Here is a 7,686-nt window from a genome sequence, read left to right on the forward strand (position 1 = left end):
CCCCCCCCCCCCGGGATTTCTTTAGGTTGCTAGAATTGAGTGAGTTAAGCATGAGGCCTTAACTCCCAGCTAGAGGAGTTGCAACTTCTTCTGAGGACATGTCTTTCCACTGCAAGGCATGTCTCTCAGGTCCTAAGGACAATGAACAACTCCATATCTAGGCAGTTATAGCCTCCTTGCAATCTCCCTTGAAGGAAGCACAAAAGGTCTAAATGCAGGGTACCTAACCTCAAATAGACTATTTATTAAGGCTTCTTTATCGTTTGCTCCCATTAGAAGAAATAACACCAAGTACACCATGTTTCTCCAGTGAATTCTTGTCTGTGGACATGGCATCTATACATTGGCCCAAACATAACTCTGCAGACTGCCCGTAGTATAGATGATGCATTCACCTACTGATCCTTTTGATGTTAAGTTCTAATCTGCACCCTGAGGATATCAATAGCCAAGATGCTTGAGAGACTCTAATGTAAAATGGCATACTATTTTCATATAACCTATGTACACCCATATACTTTGAATCATCTCTAGATTAGTTGTAATACCCAACAAAATGTATATGCTATGTAAGTAATCACTATGCTGTATTTTTAAGAAAATAATTATAAGAAAAAGAAGTCCACACATGTTCAATTAGAAGTATTTTTTCCAAATATTTTTAATTGTGGTTGGTTGAATCTGTATGAAGCCCACATACATACTGAGAAATGATTTTATTAGAGAACTATCAATTTCTCAAAATCGTGATCTTCAGAAGTGGATTTCAACATGGCAACTAAATACCACAAATAACTTTGACATGTAGTCACAACATATTTCTATAGTAAATTGAGAAATATTGAGAGGAAAGGAAATACCAACATGTTTGACAATTCCCTTATTGTGAGAATGATGCTTGATTGCTTACTTGTGTCTGTTATAAGTTTTGATGTGGTTTCAAATCATAGATACAGGGTGCTATTGAAACAAAAACACGTTACAGATTTAAAATGACAATTTTTTCCTTCTGTTTTGAATAGTTTTAGCAGCTACTGAAGAGAAGAATTCCCTTACCATAATATAGGTAGGGATAAAAATTCATAGCATACAGAAAATCTTTGCTATTGTTGAATTGATTTTTGCTATGGGATATCTATGTAAATACATGTTCACTAATGTATTATTATCTAGGCATAATCCAAGAAAGCAATATATATCCTGAACAATAATACATATCCTACACTAATTCAGAAAATAAACTATACTACATTATTAAATAGGTATCCTCTAAGATTTCTTCCATGTCTTAGTTCAGAACTCAGAAAAATACATTCTTCTGTGAAATTTCATATGCATATTACCAGTGAAACCCACTTGGCTCAAAGTTGTTTTTCACACTGCAGTAAATGGAATAGTTGTGGGAAAGAGAAGGATTAGGTTGAGAAGTTGGGCATCAAGCACAGAATGGAATCTGCTTGTATTCTCAATAGAAATTTATGAGATGGTATTTAGTGGAATGAAGCCAATAATGCTTGTTACCTTACAATGAGCAATAGACTTACACAATGAAATCTTGTTCTACTTCAAGTCTTTCAATTTCCACTCACCACTATATCAGTGTAGATGTAAATCCTTTTATAATTACAAATGCCTAGAACTAGTTCCTTTTGTCATAAACAAAAAATATTGAGTATTACTTTTTCATTAATAAAAATTAAGAAGTGTGTGTAGAGTGAAGTTTTACTAAAAGAGATTGTTACTGTTTATTGAATTTTTAGTTGTTGAAACTCCCATAATATGTGAAAGAATATACTTTCCTTTTTTTTTACAGAATTTTATCATAAATATCCCACTGTTTCACACAATCCCAAAATAATCAATAGCTTTGCACATGGCATATTAATTGCCAATATTCATTGTGTTGGATGGGAAAATGCATGTGTTATTACATGTTTTCTAAACAGACTTTCTCAAATAGTCCAGTTACAAAGTATATATAATTTATTTGAATGATATTTCACTCCTCTATATATCTGTAATAGCACGGTATTATTTTTAAAAATCTCTGGAGTAGGCACCTATGTTTTCTATCAGTTTTCCTTCATGTTAGTAAATGAGTTTTACATAAAATTTCTCATGAGAACAAAGTAATTGATTTGTAGGCTTGAGAAGAACCATTACGGATTATTTCTGGATTTCCCTTTTAAGAATTGCCTGGTCAGAATTGTGTATTTGAAAAATATTTCTGCAAGCACTGATAATACACAAAAAAACCCGAAAAAAAAGGTACTACTTAAAACTACACTGCATTTGTGGGTGAGAAGATAAAGACTTAAAGGGAAATAATAGTGAGAATGAACAAAATGGGAGACTTTGAAGAGACATTAAGAATTGTCTCTGAGACTTGATTTTGAGTGATAATTTTTTACCTGGTATTGAGAAGAAAGTAATTCAGAAAATAAATAATAGAAAATAGAAATCAATTTAGGGGATAGATGGTGAGCTTTGTTTAGGTTTTGTTTTTTTGAATAATTAATTCCTTCGGAACATTTGGGTAGAGGTCTGGATGGAAGCTGATTTTGACTGCTTTGGATTTACAATTGCATGTGTGAGTGAAATCAGCAAGGGGTATGTGCAGTGTAAAAATATACTGGAGGAGGAAGCCAAGAATGGAATGCTGAGGAAGTGCAGTACGTAAAGACATCTAAAGGAAAAGAAAACTGAGTCCCCGAGGAAGTCTGAGATATAAGATAATGTGAAGAAATCAGAAAAAAAGGAGAAACAAAAGCATTTCAAAAACATAATGATTAATAACATTAAGTTTCATCTTATAATCCCACCGGATTTATGGACTTTAGGATGAAGCCAGAGAAAGGTATTCTGTATCAAAAAAAGACCTTGAGTTAAGTGCTACAAATAGGCTATAAAGAAATCAAAAATTTAAATTTCCACTATTTGAAAATCAGAGTTTGTGATCAATTTTTTTTTAACCTGGAGAACTTTAAATAATTTGCTGATATCTATGTTCTCATCAAGAGGTTTTTAATTGGTCTTGGGTGCAAAGTGAGGATGGAAAATTCAAAGCTACTACAAAGGAACAGATCCTGAGTGGAGTTTAATTGAGTACCCTTCCTCAGCACACCCAGTGCCCCAGGTGTGAGGAATTGGTGAAGGAGTGAGAGGGGGGTGGCTGCAGAAAATGAAATTCAGAAGAAAGTTTACAGATAATTCTAATCAATGAAAATACTTACTGTATGCTTTCTGCTTAAAGCTTCTCTTCAAGTGTGTATGCCAGTGATTCATCATCATGTACCATGAAACCAGAAGGCCTAGATAGGCATGCTGGTGTGTGCCTTTAATCTTATTGACTTTGAATGCTGAGTATCCCATGTATGACGCTATCCTTACCAATTTAGTAAGACCTTGTTGAAGGAAGGAAGGAAGGAAGGAAGGAAGGAAGGAAGGAAGGAAGGAAGGAAGGAAGGAAGGGGGGAAGGAAGGAAGGAAGGAAGGGGTGTAGCTCAGTAACAAAGCACCCCTGGGTTCAATCCCCTGTATAAACGAATAGATAAATGAATAAATAAAATCAGAAGGCCTTAGCATTCTGTTGCTTTCCACTTTGAATGAATGTAAGAGAAAAGGTTACCTTATTGCAAAAAAAACTATTCAAATTTAATAACATAACTTGAACTGTCATACTATTTAATAATTCTGAAAACTTATTTGTGTGATATTTTATTTGACTGAGGCTTTTCTTTTAATTAGTTAAAATAATCTTTTAAGCGAACTCAACTAAATTCTAAATCAATTTGAGTTATGACAATAAAATTGATATTCTATCTAGAGACATGTCATAGAAATATCACAATAGTCAAATTGATAAAACTTTAATAAAATGTCATAGGCATAATTCTTTATTTAATACATAATTTAATATTAAACAGATGTATATTAGCTGTAGTATCATAGATTAGGCAAAGCTACACAGTCCCAAACATTCGACAAAACTTATAAATCAACAGTGTGCAAAACAGAAAAGTTGGCTTATTTTTTAAATTCTTTTTTAAGATTGTCATGTAGCTATTGTTCTAACAGTACAGAGAATGACATGGGATGAATTTAACATTTAAATAACTTTATGTTTTAGAGGTGCACAACAAAGGAACTGGGTGAATATTTTATTAACCTAATTTGTGGGTTTTGCCTTATATGGAAGCAGCATTTGCTTCATCTTGTCTCTTCATATCCATCAGCTATTTTTTTCATTGATTTGTGACTTTTTATACTCATAGGAATTCAATGTAGAAATCAACTCTATTTGTCTGCAAATGTGTACTATGCCATTGTTGCTTATAATTCTTCAATACTATCTTTATTTATTTGGGTATTTGCTGGAGTGCCTTAGGAAGCATTGGCATTGTTATCCATAGGTCATGCTGCTACTGGAACAGGCAGCAGGATTGACCAGTCCTACATATTTTACTATATCATGAGGAGTTCATCCCTAATGGCAAGTCAACAGTATGGATTGACTATGATATGCAATTGTCTAGAAAATAGGCAGGAGGACAAAAATAAAGGTGACTATGTAGTCCCTAGTCTGAAGACCCAAAAAAATGTCTGAAATTTATAAAAATGCAGCAAGCATGGCTCATTTCTATCATTTCAGCATTATTCTAGTAGATCAAGCTTTCTGAAGTTAAAACTACCTCCCTCATTCTCACGTAGAAATTACCCTACTGCACACAATTAGACACCCCCCCAACCACACACACAATATCAAATAGAACTAGTTAGTTGGTGTGGTAGCAAGGATTGAGCCCCACATGTATTCACTACTTGTCTCATTGCCAGCTTGTCATTGGCCTTGTTATAGAGACGCTAAAATTCATGTACCCACATGCTATACATGCAAGTTAGGTACTAGGTTGTATAATTTAATAAATGTGAAGAAGTCACAGTCAAGAAATATGGGATTATTTTTCTTTTACTACATCAATCAATTTGAATGTGTAAGACTGTAATCTTCAACCAGTTTTTTTTTATTTCTTCTAGCATATTTCTTCATCTGTTGAATCAAATTTACTACAAGGAATTTAATTTCTTTACAACATGTTCATATATGAAATAGTTTCTGGTGCTGACAATTAATTTTAAGCATAAAACAAAAAAATATTACAATGTCAATCATGGGCTTATTTCAAAAAAATTCTGAGTTTCATTTTATAATCCCATTGGTTTTATGGACTTTAGGATGAAGCCAGAGAAAGGTATACTGTATCAAAAAAAGACCTTGGGTTAAAAACGACTTCCTTAAGAATGCAGAAAGTTTTTAATTATTGCATTGTTGGGAGTGGTGATTTGAATCAAGCTCTCAAAACTGTTCGGTGACAGGAGTGCACCTGAGCTGGTGCAAAGGCAGAGTTGAGACTGCCTAGTTATTATGGTGATGCCCTGTTCAAAGGAGTTCCATGCTTGCCTTAGGACGATCAATATTGATGGTATTGAGTTCAGACACCAGCTGCCAGGGGAGGGGGTGGTAAATAATTATGAGTGCAATGATAATTATAATTGGTCCAATGGTCTTCCACTTTGGTCCTGCTTGCTTTGAAGAAATGTTCCCACAAGAAAAGAAAAAAAAAACTTATTGTTAAAACCTATATAATAAACATGCTGAGCTGGCTCTGGATCATTCATACTTCATTAGGGGACAAAGAACCACCAGGCTCCAGCTTTTTCTGTGTGTCTGTTAGTCTTTTCTCCAACTCCCATAACCCCTCACCAGTTTCTGAATTAAACACCATGCAGGATGTGGTAGTTGATGCTGGAACAGGAACTGGACACAGGGGAACTTCTTCAATAGTAGGATGAGGGGACACTCTAGAGGACACACATTAGATAAAGGGAACAAGTTTATAGCCCAGTGTAAAACATGGGACAACTAGGATCCAAAGAAAGGGGTCTCTATGTTGCTATGCTTATGCTTAAGTCTATAGTTAAGTCAAAGAAGGTGCAGTTGTCACAGTTTTTAAAATTTATTTCTGAAACTTGCTTCTGGTTCCCTGAAGAAGGATCAGTGAATATATGGATGTGGGCAATTGTGCCCTGCTTAAAGTATGCTTAAAGCTTGAGGAATGAAAAAAAGAGGGGGGGCGGGCTCTCCAGAAAAAAAACATAAACAATAGCACCAAACTTTTAGAGAAGAGTTTTAGAAAAGAAAAAATGGTTACAGCAGCTTTTCTTACTTCTTAGCTTCTGCTAGATCTCTCTTTCTTAGGCTTGCATTTAAAATATAAATTGTGTTAACCTACAAGAAAGACTTGCAGAGAAGAAAAACGGGTGTCACTTTTATATCTCAAGAAAGACTTGCAGAGAGTGGGTTAAGACAAAAGGAAAAAAAAATGTCACTTTTAAATCCAACCTGCTTCTGGGTTGGTTGGCCATCTTTTCACACTCTACTAGTCTGTTTTTTTTTTTTTAATTTATATATGACAGCCGAATGCATTACAATTCTTATTACATATATAGAGCACAATTTTTCATATCTCTGGTTGTATACATAGTATATTCACACCAATTCGTGTCCTCATACCTGTATTTTGGATAATAATGATTATCACATTCCACCATCATTAATTACACCATGCCCCCTCCCTTCCCCTCCAACCCCTCTGCCCTATCTAGAGTTTGTCTATTCCTCCCATGCTCCCTTTCCCTATCCCACTATGAATCAGTGTCCTTATATCAAAGAAACATTAGGCATTTGTTTTTTTAGGGATTGGCTAACTTCACTTAGCATTATTTTCTCTAACTCCATCCATTTACCTGCAAATGCCATGATTTTATTCTCTTTTATTGCTGAGTAATATTCCATTGTGTATATATGCCACATTTTTTATCCATTTATCTATTGAAGTGCATCTAGGTTGGCTCCACAGTTTAGCTATTGTGAATTGTGCTGCTATAAACATTGATGTGGCTGTGTCCCTATAGTATGCTGTTTTTAAGTCCTTTTTGTGTAGACCGAGGGGAGGGATAGCTGGGTCAAATGGTGGTTCCATTCCCAGTTTTCCAAGAAATCTTCATACTGCTTACCATATTGGCTGCACCCATTTGCCACCCCACAAGCAGTGTATGTGTGTACCTTTTTCCCCCGCATCCTCGTCAACAGTTACTGTTGTTTGTATGCATAATAGCTACCATTCTGACTGGAGTGAGATGAAATCTTAGAGTGGTTTTGATTTGCATTTCTCTAATTGCTAGCGATGATGAACATTTTTTTATGTATTTGTTGATTGATTGTACATCATCTTCTGAGAAGTCTCTCCTCAGGTCCTTGGCCCATTTATTGATTTAGTCTGCCTTTTTAACAAGTTCCTCCCTAATGCTATAGCACAGGGAGAGAAATTGAGTGATCTCATATATACAAGTCTTCTTTTCTTTGAGAATCTTGACCTAAAGACTTCATAGATTTCCACATATTTTAAATATTTGAGCTGACTTTAATCTAAGCTAAAAGTAAACACCTGGCAATGACAAAGTAAAATTATTCTAAGATGAATTATTTCTACTAATAACAGTTACTGTCCATCACACAATTAAAAAAAAAAATAGCCAGGCACAATCTAAACACAAGACCTAAACTATAAAATATCTAGAAAAAATACAGGGATAAATGTTTATCACTTTGACTTGTATAATCAG

This window comes from Marmota marmota, unplaced genomic scaffold, assembly GCF_001458135.2.
Source record: "Marmota marmota marmota unplaced genomic scaffold, marMar, whole genome shotgun sequence".
Lineage (NCBI taxonomy): Eukaryota > Metazoa > Chordata > Mammalia > Rodentia > Sciuridae > Marmota > Marmota marmota.